We start from the raw sequence: 20,312 nt of genomic DNA, 5'->3' as shown, positions 1-20,312 counted from the left end.
GCTTTCCTTTTGCTTTTCTAGTGAAAATCCTAAGCTTTTCTCCAGGAATGGGTACATTGACCAAGTACATTGACAAGGGACAATTATAAACCCAGAAAATGGGTACAATTTGCAGCTGACAGAGCTAAATCCACAGAAAATATCTAATTTGTCAAAAACCCAGTGCAAACTCACCAAAATCCATATTTATCATGAATGTGTTAGTATATAAAGTAGTTAAAAAAAACTTTAAAAGAGGAATGGAAATTAAAGAAAAAAACAAGAGACTGCAGATGGGATACTTTAAGGGTCTCTGCATTTTACACCAATTCTCTCCCTCTCTGACACTCTTTTGATTCTATTTAATCTCAAGCCTTTATCACTTACTCCACCCATCTGTTAATCAAACCATGTACCTATCACTTTTGTAGGAAGGAACTACAGATGCTGGTTTAAACCGAAGATAGTCACAAAATGCTGGAGTAACCCAACGGGACGGTACAAATCTGGAGAGAACGTCACCCATTCCTTCTCTCTGCCTGTCCCGTTGAGCTACTTCAGCACAGTTTACAATCTCATGCAGACATATCAAAAGATGTGTTGTAGCCACTGTATAATTCTGCAAGGTGGAAGAAAGATTATAAATAAGTGTGACTTCACTGCATGACTTATTTGATCATGTGTGTACATCATTGTTTACATTGTGTATCAGTATGTACATCATTGTGAGCATTCAGGGAAGAACTTGGAATAAACAAGGCTCACATCTTTGAGCTCCCCATGTTTTCCCCACACATAACTGCAAACTCAGCATGGTTTATTTTACTGGAGATGAGGGGACATAAGGAATACATCTATTATGGGTGCTATATGCATTATGGATTAATTGTAATTTTAGCGATCTATTTGCTTATCTTTAGCACTTTGGATTTTATTTAGCATTAACACATCTCTGAGAAATTTTGAAAGGGCTTCATATTTAAGATAAATTAAAAAATAGATTTCATTGGTATATGTGTAACTAGTTTGTAAAAATGATGGTCTCAAGATGAATTTAAATGGCCAATTTCAAATACGGCACTTGTGCTATCTAGCTGAATTGAATTAGGCAGCTACTTTTTTTATTTAACAAGGAAAGGATGGTCATTTTATAATAATACACAACCTCTTCAGGGTTAAACAACAATGAACATTTTCCATAGTTATGGTCTCATATCCTTTAGTAGGGCTTGAATCTAAAACTGAGTTAACTCTGAAGCTTAAATAATTCCAGTTGATCTGTTGGAGAGTTACTTTATAAACAAAAATCATTTTGCTACTGAATTTGGAAAATGCCAGATAACTTTGGTCTGATACAGTAATACTTTGCTGCATGATGTACCATGGTAGGCAGAAATGGTGACAAGAACACCAATAGGTTGTAAATGATTCATTCATGCAATACCTTTTTTTTAAAGAATGACCATTGGTATATTTAGAAGCATCTGAATATTTCCCCCCAAAAAAACTTTTGTAATAAGATAATGATAATTAGCCATGTATTTTAAAGTAGGTTTGGAGATGGCCCTTCAATTTTCTGAATAATATAGCAAGGTCTAGGTTTTTTGGTTTTTTTAAAAATATTTTTATTTATTAGAAGTACAGTAAATTACAGTAGTACAAGCCACATATATCTTATTACATTTATTGTACCCCTTCATTTTTTAAGCTTTAAGGAAAGATAGAAATAAAGAAAGTAGTGAAAGTGAGAGAAAGTTGTGTTAGTGTAGTCTAGGTTTTTGAGGGGGATTTTGATTCAAAGTAATTCAGCAGTTAGTTGCAGAAGCAACTGGTCAGATAATGATTTCTTAATCGTGCTTTCAGCATTCAATCAGTAATTTATACTTAGTTTCGTTCCCATTAAAATCTGGCTTGCGTTTGGTGAAATAGCCGTTTCAGCCTTGTCAGCAAATACGGTATCTGGCCATCAAATTTGCACACTTTATCAGAATAAATGCTTTCCTTTATTATTAATAGCAAATCTTGACATTTTCATCAGCAAGGAAAAAAGATGGAGCATTAGCTCGGACTACATTTGGCACAATTTGAATAAATTGAAAGTAAATGCTAATTGTTAGCGTTAGAGACTGCTACTTTGTGAGGACATCTGCCTATAATTAATCACCAAAGGGATGATTGGTGATTCATGCTTGGCTACTTTTTCTAAGAAATCTGTCATCCACTTGGAGAGAAAAGGTGTGAGTAATATGCTCCATAAAATGTTGGAAATAAAATCTCCTGTTGGATCCAACTCCACCAAATGAAAATATGGAAACAGTGTTGTGACCATGGCTGACAGTGTCCAAGAGCAGTAGGACCCACATTTGAACAGACCTGCTGTAAATCTGAGACATATGCTGTTGTGTCACTGTTCTCCACGTAGAGGCACAGTGGCGCAGTGGTAGAGTTGTTGCCTTGCAGCATTGTCACCTGACCAGTTTGTACGTTCTCCCTGTGACCGCATGAGTTTTCTCCGAGATCTTCGGTATCCTCCCAAACTCCAAAGACATACTGGTTTTTGGGTTAATTGGCTTTCTATAAATATAAATCGGCCGTAGTGTGTGTCGGATAATGTTAACATACGGGGATTGCTAGTCGACGTGGACTCGGTGGGCCAAAGGACCTGTTTCCGCGCTGTATCCCAAAGCTAAATTAAACTAGAGTCTGACAGGCAGCAGAGCCCAGTCTTGCTCAGATTACCCTGCATTAGGCTGGGGATGTCACCTCTCCGATCCTGAACCACTCACACCTGGGATAGGATCAGTGATCCCCTCTATTTCATTGGGGATCCTTGCCTTGTGGAAAGGTGCTAAACATATTTAACTATATTTGCTTTTAAAAAAATCTGTTAAATTTAAGTTGTTTACTTTTTAGTAGCTTTTACATCTCTAAATATCAAAATTGTTGGAAGATGTTTAAACAGGTCTGCCAGCATTGGGGTAAAGTCATCAGGCAACTGAATCATCTGACCACAACCAGAGAGCAGTGCTGAACTATCTACCTCTCTGGTGACCCTTGGACTATCCTTGATTGGACTTTGCCTGCTTTACCTTGCACAAAACGTTATTCCCTTATCATGTATCTATACACTGTAAATGGATCGATTGTAATCATGTATTGTCTTTCTGCTGACTGGATAGTACCTTTTGACCATACATGACAATAAACTAAACAGTATCACTGTGAAGCTCTGCCTCCTGTCACGACCTCGCAGTGTGTTCTGGCAATCGGAACTCGGTCCTAAGCTCAGTGGCTCCAAGCTTCACCACCTCACCTGGTGCCTGGATAATGATGGTACAAGAGACCAGGCCTTTGCAAATAGTCTGGGCAAGCTGGCTCCACGAGTAGGGACTCTGGGTAGTAGTCTAGGTTTAGCACTGCCAGGTCCATTGATTTAATGGTGAAAGAACACCTAAAGAGAAAGTATTTGAAATATACACGGCTTAGTGGGTAGCATGGGGAAAACATACATTGATAGCAATAGCAACAAATAGCAATAAATAACTTGCCACGTGGATGTTCAATAAACCAATGCCTGTCTAATTTCATTGATTTACTGGGAATGTCAGAAGTCTAAAAAATGAGTCAAAAAAGAAATCTTAATAAGACTTGAGCCACCACTGTATCGGCAAGCGTGTCAATTCCATTTGTCTGAGTAAAATCATCAAACTTTACATCACCATCCTGTCAGATTAGCTCTATTAGTAAGACAGAGATGAGATGATTTCGAAATAACATATACTTCAGAAGCAACATCCTTTCTTACTGATTTAAATCACAAAAAAATAGCTAAGATGGACACAAAGTTCTGGAGTAACTCAATGGGTCAGGCAGCATCTCTGGAGCATTCTGCAGAGATGCTGTCTGACCCGTTGAGTTACTCCAGCATTTTGTGTGGTCATTGGTATAAACCAAGCATCTGCAGTTATTCTGTAAGAAATTGCTATATTCATTCAATTACACAAATGTGATCTTATAAAAATATTAGCAACATAGTACTAGTCCCCCACCAATTTTCCGGCAACTGATGATCTGGCACTCTCTTTAATCTGGACAAAACGGTACTGTCTGACTCCTCTCGGAGGCCGTGACCTCCGTTAGTCTGGCAAGTCTCTGGAACAAAGGGTGCTGGAAATTTGCTGATGGACCTGTACCTAAAATATCTAGTTATTACAAACTTGAACTTGATTTAGTTTTTTGAGGTAACTGCCTGTTCCTGTGTTGTGCAGTAAAGAACTACAGGTGCTTGTTTAAACTGAAGATAGATACAAAAACCTGGAGTAACTCAGCAGCACAGGCAGCATCTCTGGAGAGAAGGAATGGGTGACGTTTTGTCACCCATTCCTTCTCTCTAGAGATGCTGCCTGTCCTGCTGCGTTACTCCAGCTTTTTGTGTTCCTGTGTTACACTATTCTATGTTCTATATCTTAAGTTCAGAACACTATTGTTTAGATGTTGCCTGATATTCTGGTCCGGTCTTAGTTTAACAGAAATGCAGACATAATGAGTTATTTTTGATTTTGCCTACAAAATAATATAACTATTGCAGCAGAGTCGTAGGCGTTCAAAACTTTGCAGCTTCATCTATCAGCAATGCAGTGTCGCAGTGAGCTGGCTCACTGATGCTGCTCTACCTTTCTATATGATCAACCATTTGACGGCATAGTTTTGCGACACCAAACCATATAACAGAGGGTAAAAGACTTGTTTAACAGTAACCTAAGGTTACTCTGTCAAATCTGCCTTTAACTATTTTGTTTAGATTTTGCAATTTAAAGCACCAATGCAAATATTCGACCACATTTTTATTGTGTCAATGCTTTTTGTGACTAAAGTTTGCATTGCAATGTTGGTTCCGATCTACGTACAGAAACCAATGTGATGAAAGCATTTGTTCAACGCATTCCAGGTGTTATACCATCCATGTTTGGAAAGCTGGTATATTAGAGTGAGCGAGACTCTAGCTGCGACATATGCTCTGAAATCTCACGGGAGGTTGCGAAAATCTCAGACATCCACCTAGGATTAGCTAGGCCCTTCACTACCACGCGCCCTGCTTTATCTTCATTACTCATGACCACTGCTTTATTCAGGTCATAAAATAATAGGAGTTGTTTATATCTGGGCTACCACTAACAATGATTAATGACAATTCTTACTCTGCTAAATATTGCTCTCTGAGTATTATTGCAGACCACTTGATAATGTGAATAAACACATTATTAGTTCTTAACTACTGATATTCTCTTAACCTAATTGTTTTCAAATATATGCATGTAATCAGATATTGATATATAGTACATAGTATTTCACAGGTAGTTTAATGTCATTTATATCTCCATTTGTCAACATTCTTTAATTGCTCTCTTTAGTAACTCTGCATTAACCTGCATTTGATATATTTTGGCATTTCACCCATTTTTTTGTTCTTGAAGCACAAAGGGTTAAATCGTGAGGACAGCTTACAAAAATGTGAAGCTTCTGCAGTTCCTTCCTACAGATTGCAAAAATGTGATTCGTATACTTGAATATAAAGGACTGACGTTCGATCTGAATGAAGATTTAAGATATAATAAGGATGTAATATGGTTGATACTGAACACAATTGTTGTTCACACAATTCGGTGGGCGGCGCGACTCTCGTCAGCAGCGGCCTCTGCAGTCCGTCTGTGTTTTATTATTTTTTGTCTCGTTTTTATGTAGTTTTTGTTATTTTTTTTTTGGGGTATGTGTGTGGGAGGGGGGGGGGGGGGGGGGGGGGGGGGGGGGGGTAACTTTAAAATCTTTCCCCTGCACGGGAGACCCAACCTTTTCTTTGTCGGGTCTCCGTTGTCGTTGGGGCTGCAACGTGGAGCGGCCTCCAACAGGAACGACCTGGGGTTCCAGCTACGGAGCTGCCGACTACTCACCGTCACGGAGCTGGCCGAGTCCGGAGCGGGTGCAGCGGTGGTGGACGCTGCTGCCACCCGACCCCCGGAGCTTCGGAGGCTGCAACTGCGGGCCTGGCGGACGGCGGCACCGGGAACCCGCGGGTCCCTGCTGGGAGACCGCTTTTCGGGGCTTCCGCAACGGCGACTTCTCCCGCCCGAGTTGCGGGGTTGAAGAGCGCCTGAGCGGGGCCTTACAGCACCGCCCCGCGCGGCTTGGAATGGCCGCGGGACTCTGCGAGCGCACGCCGGGGGCTCTAACAACAAGACCCGGTGTGCAACCTTGCATCACCCGGCGTGGCTTTAATGGCCGCGGGACAATCGCCATCACCAGCCGGGGGCTTTGACTTTGACTCTGACTCTGACATCGGGGGGGAGAGTGCAGTGGAGAGATAAGTTTTTTTTTGCCTTCCATCACAGCGATGTGATGGATGTTTGTGTAAACTGTGTTGTGTCTCGGGTCTTTTTGTTTTGTAATGTATGGCTGCAGAAACAACATTTCGTTTGGACCTCAAGGGGTCCAAATGACAATAAATTGAATTGTATTGTATTGATACTGAACACAATTGTTCTGTGTTGGAGGATTTAGGAACAATGGGACACAATGCAAAAATTAAATGCAGGCTTATTGAGTGCAAATGAAAGGAATACCTTTCATTGTACACAGAATGTATTGGGTCTCTGGAACCCACACCTTCAAGTGAGCGATGACTGTCAGGCCAATTTAATCTTTTGAGCCTGTGATTTTGTATATTCCTTTGGGTGGTGGGCTCGAAGGACATTGAGTAAAACTGGGTATATGAGGTTGAGCTGCAGACCAGTTGTACTCTTTAAAAGGGAATGCAGACTTTAGGGGCTAAATACCCTTCTCCTCTGCTACAGTCTTATATTTCTATTTACCTTATCCAATCTGCAGTGTAGGTTTGTTCTAAAACTGTAAAAAGCAGTGAACTAATAAAACTGACATATCAGCTGGCAAGACAATCAATTATTAATTTGTCTATGAATATTTAATTCCTAAAACTTTATAAGACTGCCATTTAAAACTGTCAAATATGCTTCTCATATCATTAAAGAAAGGGTATATTCTTGCTTCAGCACATAATTTTTTTTCAGGCCCTGGAAATTTTTGTGGATCTTTCCTTGATCTGTGTGTTGATCAATCTTGGATTTAACCTGCAGGTAAATCTCATCCAACTGCAAACTGATAATCACAGCATTAACCCTAGGTGCACTGTTCATGAGGGCATCCCAGTCCAGGTGTTTTCTTATTGAAGGTTCGATCCAGCCATTCAAGCCAGGCTGAACATACCTTTATCGAATATCTGTGTAGGAAAGAACTGCGGATGCTGGTTTACCTCTGAAGATAGACACAAAATGCTGGAGTAACTCAGCGTGGTCAGGCAGCATCCCATCTCTGGAGAAAAGGAATAGGTGATGTTTTGGGTAGAGACCCTTCTTCAGACTGGGAATAAAGGGGCGAGATAAACTAGAGGTATCTTTCCCCTTACCTTTAGTTTCCCTTTCTTCAGACCAAGAGTCCAAGGAAGGGTCTCAACCGGAAACGCCACCTACTGTATTTCCTTTCCCCAGAGATGCTGCCTGACCTGCTGAGTTATTCCAGCATTTTGTCTTTCTTCTTTATCAAATATCTATTTATTCATCTGTTCAATTACTGTTTTTCTGTACTTGAAGAAATGTGAGTGACTTTGTTGCATGTGGAAACGAGGAACTACAGATGCTGGATTACTCCAAAACTTTGTGTCCTTTTGTGTTCAGCTTGGTTCCAGAACCAAGGTTGTCCTTTTGTATATATTAATGATCTGGATGAGGGAATTGAAGGCAATATCTCCAAGTTTGTGGATGACACTAAGCTGGGGGGCAGTGTTAGCTGTGAGGAGGATGCTAGGAGACTGCAAGGTGACTTGGATAGGCTGGGTGAGTGGGCAAATGTTTGGCAGATGCAGTATAATGTGGATAAATGTGAGGTTATCCATTTTGGTGGCAAAAACAGGAAAGCAGACTATTATCTAAATGGTGGCCGACTAGGAAAAGGGGAGATGCAGCGAGACCTGGGTGTCATGGTACACCAGTCATTGAAAGTGGGCATGCAGGTGCAGCAGGCAGTGAAGAAAGCGAATGGTATGTTAGCTTTCATAGCAAAAGGATTTGAGTATAGGAGCAGGGAGGTTCTACTGCAGTTGTACAGGATCTTGGTGAGACCACACCTGGAGTATTGCGTACAGTTTTGGTCTCCAAATCTGAGGAAGGACATTATTGCCATAGAGGGAGTGCAGAGAAGGTTCACCAGACTGATTCCTGGGATGTCAGGACTGTCTTATGAAGAAAGACTGGATAGACTTGGTTTATACTCTCTAGAATTTAGGAGATTGAGAGGGGATCTTATAGAAACTTACAAAATTCTTAAGGGATTGGACAGGCTAGATGCAGGAAGATTGCTCCCGATGTTGGGGAAGTCCAGGACAAGGGGTCACAGCTTAAGGATAAGGGGGAAATCCTTTAAAACCGAGATGAGAAGATCTTTTTTCACACAGAGAGTGGTGAATCTCTGGAACTCTCTGCCACAGAGGGTAGTCGAGGCCAGTTCATTGGCTATATTTAAGAGGGAGTTAGATGTGGCCCTTGTGGCTAAGGGGATCAGAGGGTATGGAGAGAAGGCAGGTACGGGATACTGAGTTGGATGATCAGCCATGATCATATTGAATGGCTGTGCAGGCTCGAAGGGCTGAATGGCCTACTCCTGCACCTAATTTCTATGTTTCTATGTATTAAGGTTAACACACAAAAGTACACAAAGTGGTGGAGTAATGCCCCTGTCCCACTTAGGAAACCTGAACGGAAACCTCTGGAGACTTTGTGCCCCACCCAAGGTTTCCGTGCAGTTCCCGGAGGTTCCAGGAGGTTTTTGTCAGTCTCCCTAATGGTCAGAAGTGGTTTCCGCTTCTTCTATGTTCCGGCGAATATTTCAAAAAATAGTTAAGATCTTCCACCATCTGCAACCTCCGGCAACCACCTTCAACTAGCATCGCAACCGGCTTTGACTAGAAAATGACCGATTTTTAAAACGGCAACCTATTTTTAGTCGCGGCCGGTTTTGAAATTTTTGAAATAATCGCCGTTTTTGGTCTGAAGAAGTGTCTGTACCTGAAAGGTCACCTCTCCACATTCTCCAATGATGCTGCCTGATGTGCTGAGTTTACTCCAGCACTTTGTGCCATTTCATTGCATGTGTAATCTCATTGTCTACTTTGTCCCTACGAATGTCAGTAGGTTATCGAACCATGTTGACGCTACAAGATGGCGACAGTGGGCAGACAGAGGAGAGGATCAGTGTTGGTGAGCGGGCTGGAGGCACCCTTTGGAGTGCACCCTCCGAGGTGTTCTGGGGATTGCGAGGTCAGCTACAGGAGGTGCCCAGGAGCACAGAGGCTGAGCTGTTTGGGCAAGTGACGATGTGATCACGGGTCGGCATTTTATATTTGTCAAGAATGATCCCAGGAATGAGTTGGTTAACCTATGATGAGCATTTGTCAGTCCTGGGCCTGTTACTCGCTGGAGTTTAAAAGGATGAGGGGGTATCTCATTGAAACATAGAGAATAGTGAAAGGCTTGGATAGAATGAATGTGGAGAGGATGTTTCCACTAGTGAGAGAGTCTAGGACTAGAGGTCATAGCCTCAGAATTAAAGAACATTGTTTTAGGAAGGAGATGAGGAGAAATTTATTTAGGCAAAGGGTGGTGAATCTGTAGAATTTGTTGCCACAGAAGGCTGTGGAGGCCGTGGATATTTTTAAGGCAGAGAAAGATAGATTCTTGGTTAGTACAGGTGTCAGAGGATATGGGAAGAAGGCAGGAGAATGGGGTTAATTACAAGACAAGACAAAGGACATTTATTGTCACATACACCATTTCTGGTGTAGTGAAATTTGAGTTGCCATTTGCAGCACACCAATAAAAGTAAGACACCACATTAAAAAATAATTGAACATAAAACATAAAAACATCCCCCCACAATGGTTCCCACTGAGGGAAGGCACACAGTCCGGTCCTCTTCACCCACGGTCGGGCCTATTGAGGTCGCCGCAACGGCGGCCCGATGTTCAGGCTCTCTCGCCAGATGGTGGGGCTTCGGCGTCGGGAGAACACTCTTCAGCGGCTTGGAGCGTCTAGAATGGCTGCTTACTGCCAGAGACCGCGGCTCCCGAAGTCCACAGGCTGCGCTGGATGGAACACCGACACTGGCGATCTCGGCGAGAGATCCCAGGGTCCGCTGTGTTTCAAGTCAGCGCTGCCGTGGCAGGAAGCTCTGCAACGACAGCTTCGCGATGTCGGGAGTCGGCGGTCTCAGCACTCCAGAGCCCACCACACGGTGACCAGGGCAAGGCACCCCAGCGCTGCGCCTCCGCCACAGCCGAAGTTCTGGCCGATCCCAGCAGGAAACGCAGCTCCAGTCCCGGTTAGGAGGGAGTGATAGATCAGCCATGATTGAATGGCGGTGTAGACTTGATGGGCTGAATGGCCTAATTCTACTTCTATCACTTATGACCTTATGACACCAACCTCATCACAAGGCCAGGATGACCCCCCCCGCCAACTCCAACCCAGTGCCGTTGCCAGGACAACGGTCCTTAAGGGCCAAGATAATACTCTACATTTTTAAGAACTTGTAGGATACAAGATGGTGCCAGTAACTCTTGTGCATTGCCTCATTGTAATCTAATTTTCTTACAATCCTCTACTTGGATATGCTTGTACTTCTGTATAATAAGATTTTACTAAATTATGTGCAAAAAAGAATTTTCACTGTATGAGGTGCAAATGACCAAGTGCACTGAAGCAAAATGGTATCTTGCAACTGCTTGCTAAGTTTTACCAAATTCATATAATTGACCTGTTACCCAGTAAGTAATGAAAGTATAATGGGTCAAATGCAATTAATTTTAATTTGAATGGCTTCACTCCTTATTATGATAAAAATTACATAGATGGCGATCCCATATGGCTGCTGTTCCTGCTTTTTTGGAATGGGTCCACTGAATGAGATTGAAAAGATGAACAAAGCAATTGCAGCATCTGTGTATGATACTGTCCAGCACCAGATCTTGAACAGAGTGACTTTGGATGTGGGTTTTAAAAATTCTAAATGGCTCATCATTCAGCTAATTTTTATGAATTCAATTAAGTTTAGCACTCTCATGGTATGGTTAGTAATGTTGCCGCCCACCTACTGTTAGTGGTAGTGAACCATGCAGGCCAAGAAAAACAAGGCTGATTTTCTGATTTGTGTGTTGCCTGATCTTAGGCAGGATGGTGGTGAGATAATAAATTTGGTCTGAAGAGACCTTGGGGATAAGTTGACCAGTAAAAAAAACAGTGTTTTCATCCTTTATGATTGTTGCTATTTAGTGAATCAAGATGGTGTTGGATAATAACAAGACTACTTACCAATGTGATGGAAATATCTTTCAAAAGTACAAAGGATGTTTTAGGAGAGATGACTGGAAATCCAAAGTTTACTGATGTCCTCTGTCTTGCTTCTGAGCACCCCTGCAGGTAGAGAAACGTTAATAAATGTCTCCCATATTGAGATGTCCTCGGGATCATACGTGGATTATCCTTGCCGCTCAGAAGTGAGCAACGCAAGTAGATGTGGAATGGAGAATATTTTCCTCGTTGTATTAACTCCACTCCCTCATCGGAGAGATTTTATTGGAAACTAGACCAAGTGGGACCCGTTGGGTCCCATTCCTAAAAGCGCGGGGGGGGGGGAAGGGGGTGCTGCGTCACAGTGGAGGGCTGGTCCCCGAACGCAATATTCCACCACTCACCCATAGGTCCCAATACTCACCACTCCCTAGAGAGGGAAGGGGGCAGAGAGGGAGGGGGAGGTGGGGGTAGAGAGGTGGAGGGATGGTAAGGGGAGGGGGGTAGAGAGGGAGAGGATCAGAAAGGGAGGGGGGTAGAGACCCTACCCCATCTCCCTCCTCCTCATGTCCCTCATTCTCCTCCCCTCACTCCCATTCCCTGCCTCAGGACCTACCCAGATCATCGAGCAGGGCCAGGACAGCTTGAGAGCCCATTGTGATGTCATTGTGGCAGTCGGCAGGCAGCTTGAGAGGCCATTGTTACCGTTGGCAACATCCCATTGTGATGTCATTGTGGCAGTCGGCAGGCAGCTTGGGAGCCCATTGTGATTGGTGTACTGTGAGAGGCATTGTGACATCATCACTGGTCACTCTCTGAGAAAGCGGATTTGGCTTTTTAAAAAACTTTAAATCATTAATAACCGAAGATATAGGTCGGAATGGGATGGGAAGATGTTTATCACTTTGACGGGAAAAATGTGAGTAGAAAATGGGAAGGCTGAGACGTAGCGTTTGGAAGAAGATAGGAAAAAGCAGAGCAAAGTGACACATTGCCGGGACAAACAAAGAGTTTTAGTAATATAGATATAATTCTTATCAAAAACTTAATGAGGATTTCTTTGTTGTACCATTATACATTTGTGAATGTATAAAGCGCTGGTCATTGATCTACTTATCGCTGTCAGTATCCACTGAGCTCTTGATGGCAAATACTGTATGTGGTTAGGTCATTTAAAAATGCTCGGGGGATTTCAGTAGTAACAGTGTGGATATTGAAATACCCTTGATGGGTCCCGACCCTTGTTCTCCGGAGATGTTGCCTGATCCGCTGAGTTACTCCAGCACTCTGTCTCTTTTTCTAAACCAGTGGCTGCAGTTCCTTGTATCTAGTGTGGATATCGAATACAATCGATAATGTTTTATTATTAATGTTTTACGTGTCATTCTGTAGGGGTTTCGTTTCCCTTTACTCCACTTCGGGCCCAACTGCCCGAGTTATTCTCTCCCTTGCCGGAGGGTCAAACGGCCACCACTCCACTCGAGCCGTTTCCAAGAGAGAGAATACAACAAAAGGGATTCCCCTAGGTTCTAGACCTCGGAATTATGGTGGGATATGATGAAAGGTTGAATTGACCAGAGTATGCTGATGAGAGAAAACAGAAACCAAGATGGACTCAAAGCAAGTCTAAAATTTACAGGCTTTATTAAACAATGAGAAATCGAATCTCACCAACACTACATAATAGGTGGCTAAACTTATGCTTTAAACTAAGACTATGGAAGGAAAACTATCGGGCACGTCGTAAAACTTACTTTACACAATTTTACTTGCAAGTACACTCCCCCTTTCCCCTTCTTCTCTCAACCTCTATCCTATTTCGGGAACTTCACCAGGTCACTGGGATACTTACAGCTAGGTTGATGCAGGCTCACGAGCCGTCCAGCAGAGCAGAAAGAGAGCGAGTTCTGGCTTGACTCCGGCTTTTTATACCTGAGTTTCCTTTGAAACCCCCAGGTGGTCCTCTGGATAAAAGGGTTCTTTTGATGATTCCCAGTTTCGATCTGGCATGAACAATAGGCTTCCGATGATAAGGGGTTTGCTGATGTCATGATCCCTCAGCCTGATCGTTATCCCATCGCCTGGATGGGCTCCCATTGTCCTGATGGATGGGTCATCCACGATGGTGATTGTGCTTGCTGCTGGCCTGTTTACCACCGTCTGCTGAGGCTCGGTACCTTCCTTTGTGTTTCCAAGATAATCTTGTTATCTCCGTCTCAGCCTTTCCTGTCCACATTTGCATAGTTGTGTGATGCCCAAGTCCACAGGCCAGACAGGTTTGAAACTTGAAACTGATTCTTTCTTTGTGGATTGTTTTTTTTTCCCTTTGCAGCCAGCAAGTCTGTCTTTTTTAAATGACCATGTCCTTATCCGAGTTCTTCCATAATTTTGGAGGATTTGCCCCAATAACTTACAATTCCTAACTTTCACTGTATGTCATGTTGTCACTTGCAGGCAGAGCACCAAGGCAAATTCCTTGTATGTGAATATACTTGGCCAATAAACTTATTCAACTTGTATTAAACCTGGCATACTTTCTATGACAGTTTGCAAATCACAAATTGGTAGCAGAAAATAGGATCATCTATCATTACAAGGTTGTACAATGAGGTTTTTCCGTTCACTCCTTTGGAAGGTTGGAAGAGCTCCTTAGCATGTGCCAATCCATGGCTTCAGATTTGACAAAGCCTATTTGCATTGTGCAACTTTGTCAATCCAAAAATACATGAACATAGGCATCCCTCAGGTGGTGACCTTGGTTATTTTAGAGACAGACATCATGGTGAAGAACATGAGGCTAGCCATGACCTTGAGAGCTCTGGGCTTGTACTCGCTGCAGTTTAGAAGGATGAGGGATGATCTTGTTGAAACCTACCAAATAATGAAAGGCCTAGTTAGAGTGGATGTGGAGAGGATGTTTCCAGTAGTGGGAAAGTCTGGGACCAAAGGGCTCAGCCTCAGAATAAAATGGTGTACCATGTGAATGGAGATGAGGAGACAGAAGGTGATGAATTTGTGGAACTCAATGGCACAGACAGCGATATAAGCGAGGTCATCGTGCATTTTCAAAATGAAGATAGATGGATTCTTGATCAGTAATAGCATCAAAGGTTACAGAGAGAAGGCAGGAGAATGGGGTTGAGGTCAACCATGATCAAATGGCAGAGACTTGAGGGGCCAAATGGCCTAATCCTGCTTCTAGGTCTTATAGTTTTCAATGCTAGTTACGAAATGTTATCAAAACACCACTGATTAATAGAATTCTCGTATGTTTAAAACTGCATTCCTGCCATCAAAGTACCAATCACTTTCACGTAGGAGAATGTCTTCTATTCAGCAGAGGTCCCGCGAGATTATATTAGACTCGGTTTACCCTGTGTGACCACGTAAATGTGCCACAATTGAATTGACACAAAGTGCAATCTTTATTAAATTCTTTTGATAGATGTAAATTAGAGCATTCATTGGATGTTGTCTTTAATGCAGCAACATAATTAGTCTGGCTTCAAATGAAGAAAATCGTCCTTTAGGAGTTGTCAGATCCAATTTTAAATACAATTTGATTCTGACCCATGAGGAGATATTAGGACAGAAGACCAAAAGCCTGGTTGCATAGATGAGAAATAGGAAGGGAAGAGAGATAAATAAGGGTATCACTCGCTGGCATGGACTCAGTAGGCCGAAGGGCCTGTTTCTGCATTGTATTTCTAAAACTTAAACTATGTGGAGACAGTTAAGGAGAGAATAACTTCTAAAGCATCTGTCTTCATAGATGCCGCCAGTCCTGTTGAATATTTCCACCATATTCTGCTGTAGTTGAATAAGGGCTTTGGCAGCTGAAAGCATGGCTCCCATTGGTGGAGCAGTTAATTTTGGGGATGCTACAATTTGAGGGGCGTGGATATCTGGGGAGTTTGTTTTCTATTGGATGAGTTGATAATAGATGCAAAGATGATTGAGTAATTTTCTGCAAGAACCACAAAAGATTACAGATGTTACACTGGGGAAGACCATCCCAAGACTGGTTGTTGGATTGATTGAATCATTGATTGGAGTCTGAAGAAGGGTCTCGATCTGAAACATCACCCATTCATTCTCTCCAGTGATGCAGCCTGTCCCGCCGAGTTACTCCAGCTTTATGTGTCTATCTTTGGTTTAAACCAGCATCTGCAGTTCCCTCTGACACATTGGTTGCTGGCCTGTTTTTCCACCCCCCCCCCCCAGTTCATAATATCCACTGAGATATTTTTTACAAGTATTCCCTTTCACTGTTGCAAGACATTTAACACTGACTGAGGTGGGAATAAAACAGGGGAATTTGACACATGATGTCTGATACCTAGAGATCATTGCCTTCACACTACTGACTATAGACTTTGGCAAGAACACAGATAATAACACGACGGACTGCTCCCTTTCCAGAGGCACTCTTGGCAAATCATGCACGTATTAATTACATCCATTGTGAAGGATGTTGTTTACCAGGATCTTGTCATTTTGTCAGCAAAGATTTGAATGAATGAAAGAATAAGTTTATTAGCCAAGAATGTACACATACAAGGAATTTGCCTTGGTGCTCCACTCGCAAATAACAACATGACATACAGTAACAATTAAGAATAACACAAAACATTACACATTAATAATAAAACATTACGGTTTAAACATGTGAATGAAATAAATTACCAGAGCAAAATGAGGCTACATACTTTTGGTTATTGAGTGATAACTCGTGGAAAAAAGCTGTTTTTATATCTGGCTGTGACGGCTTTGACAGTCCAGTCGCCTTCCAGAGGTAAGTGCTTCAAAGAGTTTGTGGCCAGGGTGAGAGGGGTCAGAGATGATCTTGCCCGCTCGCTTCCTGGCCCTTGCAGTGTACAGTTCGTCAATGGAGGAAAGGTTGCAGCCAATAACCTTCTCAGCTGATCGAACGATTCGCTGCAGCCTCCGGATGTCGTGCTTGGTGGCTGAGCCAAACCAGACCATGATGGAGAAGGTGGGGACAGACTCTACGATGGCTGTGTAGAATTGGAACATCATTGCCTGTGGCAGATTGTGTTTCCTTAGCTGCTGCAGGAAGTACATCCTCTGTTGTGCCTTTTTGACTGTGGTGTCGATGGTGGCTCCCCCCCATTTCAAGTCCTTGGAGATGATGGTTCCAAGGAACTTAAAAGACTCCACAGATGTGACTTTGGTGTTGTTGATGGTGAGTGTGGGGAGGGGAGGGGGAACTCTACTATCAATTTCATTATCTTAAGAGCATTGAGCTCTAGGTTGTTACGAAGGCTCCAGGAAGCCAGCTGTGTCACTTACTATCTGAAGGCAGATTCCTCCACATCCTGGATCAGTCAAATCAGGGTTGTGTCGTCCACAAATTTCAGAAGCTTGACGGAGGAGTCTGTGGAGGTGCAGTCGTTGGTGTAGAGAGAGTAAAGGAGAGAGGAGAGTACGCAGCCTTGCGGTGCTCCTATGCTGCGAGCCTGCGGGTCCAAGATGTGCTTTCCCAGCCTCACATGCTGCTTCCTGTTTGTCAGGAAGTTGGTGATCCATTGACAGACTGGTTCAGGCACAGTCAACTTGGAGAGTTTGGAGTGTAGTAGCTCTGGCACAATCGTGTTGAATGCAGAGCTAAAATCAACAAACAAAATCCTTGCAAAGGTCCCCTGGTGGTCTAGGTGCTGGAGGATGAAGTGCAGGCCTCGGTTGACTGCGTCATCCACCGATCGGCAAACTGCAGAGGGTCCAGCAGGGGGTTTGTGATATTTTTCAGCTTGGCCGGCACATCTTTCAAGAGTCTTCATGACTACAGAGGTCAATGCGACAGGCCTGTAGACATTAAGACCAATTTTCTTAAAGGAGGTCAACATTTTACTGAACTTCTTATTTATAAAATCTTTTCTTGCATTTTGACTTTCGTGCAGTTTACAGTAAACATGTCACATGTAAACAATTATAATTACCTTAATGCTCTTAATAAATAATTAACTCCAGGAAAGATTAAGAAGGGGGAATGGAACCAATAGGATTGTTCAGCTGGAATTTCGCATAAACCCAACAGGCCGAATGGCTTCTGATGTTGTAGTAAGCAAGTAACTGAGGTAGTGGATAAACACAAAGCTGGAGTAACTCAGCAGGACAGACAGCATCTCGGGAGAGAAGGAATGAGTGACGTTGCGGGTCGAGACCCTTCTTCAGACCCGCTGAGTTACTCCAGCTTTTTATGTCTATCTTCAGTTTAAACCAGCATCTGCTGTTCCTTCCTACACTTGAGGTCCTGGAGTAGAGTCAAAGGTTCCCTCCCTCTCTACTATGATATTGGCTAAAAATTAGCTGATATGGGATATACTGCTGCTTATTCCATTTCTCTGAACTTCCTATTTAACCTTTGCTTAAATTGCCGAGTGGGTTTAGACTTAACCTCACGACTACTTTCACCACTCCCTCAGAAATGAAGGCATGAATTGGGTGTCATAAACAGACCCTCGGTCAGTTAAAATTTGAAGATTTTACATCTGGTTTTGAAAGTGTTAAATTAATTAATGGAATACAAGTGTAAATATTTCCCTTTTATGCATGTTTTGTTTTTAATCCTTTTAAAATATAATGTGCCCTAAATGTTCCATGCCGGGGAATTCATTTTCATTGGCTGCTATTGAGAGAACACAGTAGGGAATATTTCCACCCATCCAGTAACTATTTAATCTATTTTCAAAACATGCCCACCATGCAGTCCCAGTATCCTCCTGCGCCTCTAACTGTAGGTTGACTCTACAGTATGATGTTGTTCATAGAGAATATTTTGTGGTAATTAAAATAATATGAGACCAAAACACTTTAATGAATATGATGCTGGACAAATATCTAACTGTATTAAATACATTTGGGCATTTAATTTATTATTGAAGTTCATCTAATAATGCAATTGTCACTGTAGTTCCTGGGTTGCTATAAAAGCCCAGAAAATTCAGAGAACCTGCCATTCTTACCCGATGATCCGTGGGTTTCATCCCTATCAAGTGGTTGATCAGAAGCACACAAATTCGAGATCCACTCAGTAAAGGACACAAAATGGTGGAGGTCGGGCAGCATTGCCGGAGAACATTGACAGGTGACGTTTTGGGTTCAGATCCTTCTTTGGACTCGCTGAATTCCCTTGGGGGAGAGGAGAATGTCTTGAAAGTAGGCAGACCTTGAGGAGATTTTGTGTTGCAGCAGTCAAAATGTGGAAACAAGGAATTGCAGATGCTGCTTAATGCCCAAAAGAGATTACATTTTTTGACCAGAATTAACTGGTTATACTTGGAGAAATAAGCCACTCTGCTATAAATCGTTGTAATTTCTGATCAAATGTGCTCAGGAAACATCTGCATTTTAAACATCTGCAAAATCTTGTGTTATGAAAATATTGCGAGAACGCAAAAGAGTAGCAGTAGGAGTGGGCCGTTAGGCCCCTCAAGCCTGCCCCGCCACTCAATCTGATCACAACCGATTCATCCCAGGCCTCACTCCTCCTTTGTGCCAGAGTACCATAGGCCTCATTTTCTGGTCTTTCAAAAATGTATTCAAGACAGAGTTAGATATAGCTGTTATGGCTAATGGAATAAAGCTCCATCATTATGCAACATAATTATCAGCCCAGGAATCAGTCTAGTAAATCTATGCTTAAAATTCTTATAAAAACATTCAGGTGGTGAAGGAAAAGCCTTTATAAATTAAAAAAAAAAAAAAAAAAAATCCTTGAAGTTCAAAACAATAAATGTGGTTTTATCAAAGATCCTTGTAATTCCAGGAAGTTTAGTTTTTAGTTTAGAGATACAGTGCAGAAAACAGGTTCTTTGGCCCACCGAGTCCATGCTGACCAGCGATCCCCGCACATTAACATTATCACACACACACGCACACACACACACACACACACACACACACACACACACACACACACACACACACACACACACACACACACACACACACACACACGAACATTTACAATTTTACCAAGCCTATTGGCCTGCAAACCTGTACGTCTTTGGAGTGTGGAAGGAAACCGGAGCAGGCCACGGGGAAAACGTACAAACTCGAACAGCAACTGTGGTCAGGATCACACCTGGGTCTCTGGCGCTGTAAGGCAGCAACTACCACTGTGCCATTGTGTCGCCCTAGGTCACTTGTTGCCTTCCTAATTCATTGCCTTTTATTTAAATGAAGGATCCATCTCCGGAGAGCTGTTTGGCATCTGTCTCTGTTTAAACCAGAAACATGTGGGTGAAAGATTCTTTGCCAAAGGTTTAAATTTTTTTTTGCACGTAAATGCAGATTTTATCTGGAAAAAAAAATCCTCCCTATGTGTGGCAAAATGCATGGAACACAAAGCGATCAGTTTGGGGAATTAAAATGTCTCCCTTTATCATCTCCTCCATCATCTAAATTATCTTCCTGTCAGAAATGTCCTCAAAGTTTTGGGTGAAATATCAATTTATGAAGCTGTGACAAAATGTATTGCAACAGCATGGATTAGCAAATATTAAGCACCTGATTCAATGAAATAAAAGCATGCAGGTGGTGAAGGAAAGGCCTTGTTAAAAACAAAAATGCAATAGTTTCATAATAACCAAAATTCTCAATGCACTCTGCTGAATCCCACCAGATGAGCAGAGTGAATCCAGAGTCTTTTCTTCCACAAATCGACAGTGACATGTATCTTTTTTTTTCCAGCTTGTCACCATATTACTTTGGGCAGGTTTCCGAGTAAAACAGGTCCCAACTGAGACATATTATTCAAGCTGCCTGATTGCAGCAGCATTTTACAACGCTGTAACCTGGATAATATATTCGTAACATTTTCTGGTGAGAAACTTGCCTCTAATAGAGTCAGTATCCGAGAGGAAAGAAGGTAATATTTCAGAGCTCGTAGATTCAAGA

The 20,312-nt window shown here is 42.4% G+C and overlaps 1 long non-coding RNA gene across 1 annotated transcript; it reads right to left on the bottom strand.

Annotated features, from left to right (window-relative positions):
- Positions 1-383: 383 nt before the first annotated feature.
- Positions 384-19,542, bottom strand: LOC116975744. Its single transcript, XR_004412741.1, has 3 exons — positions 19,475-19,542; positions 2,349-2,352; positions 384-395 (listed from the first exon to the last, which is right to left on the bottom strand). It is a non-coding gene; the product is annotated as an uncharacterized LOC116975744 (long non-coding RNA).
- Between the last annotated feature and the right edge of the window lie 770 nt (positions 19,543-20,312).

The sequence above is a fragment of the Amblyraja radiata genome, chromosome 8, assembly GCF_010909765.2.
Source record: "Amblyraja radiata isolate CabotCenter1 chromosome 8, sAmbRad1.1.pri, whole genome shotgun sequence".
Lineage (NCBI taxonomy): Eukaryota > Metazoa > Chordata > Chondrichthyes > Rajiformes > Rajidae > Amblyraja > Amblyraja radiata.
The sequence above is the reverse complement of the archived record's forward strand: the minus strand, read 5'-3'. Positions and strand labels throughout refer to the sequence as shown.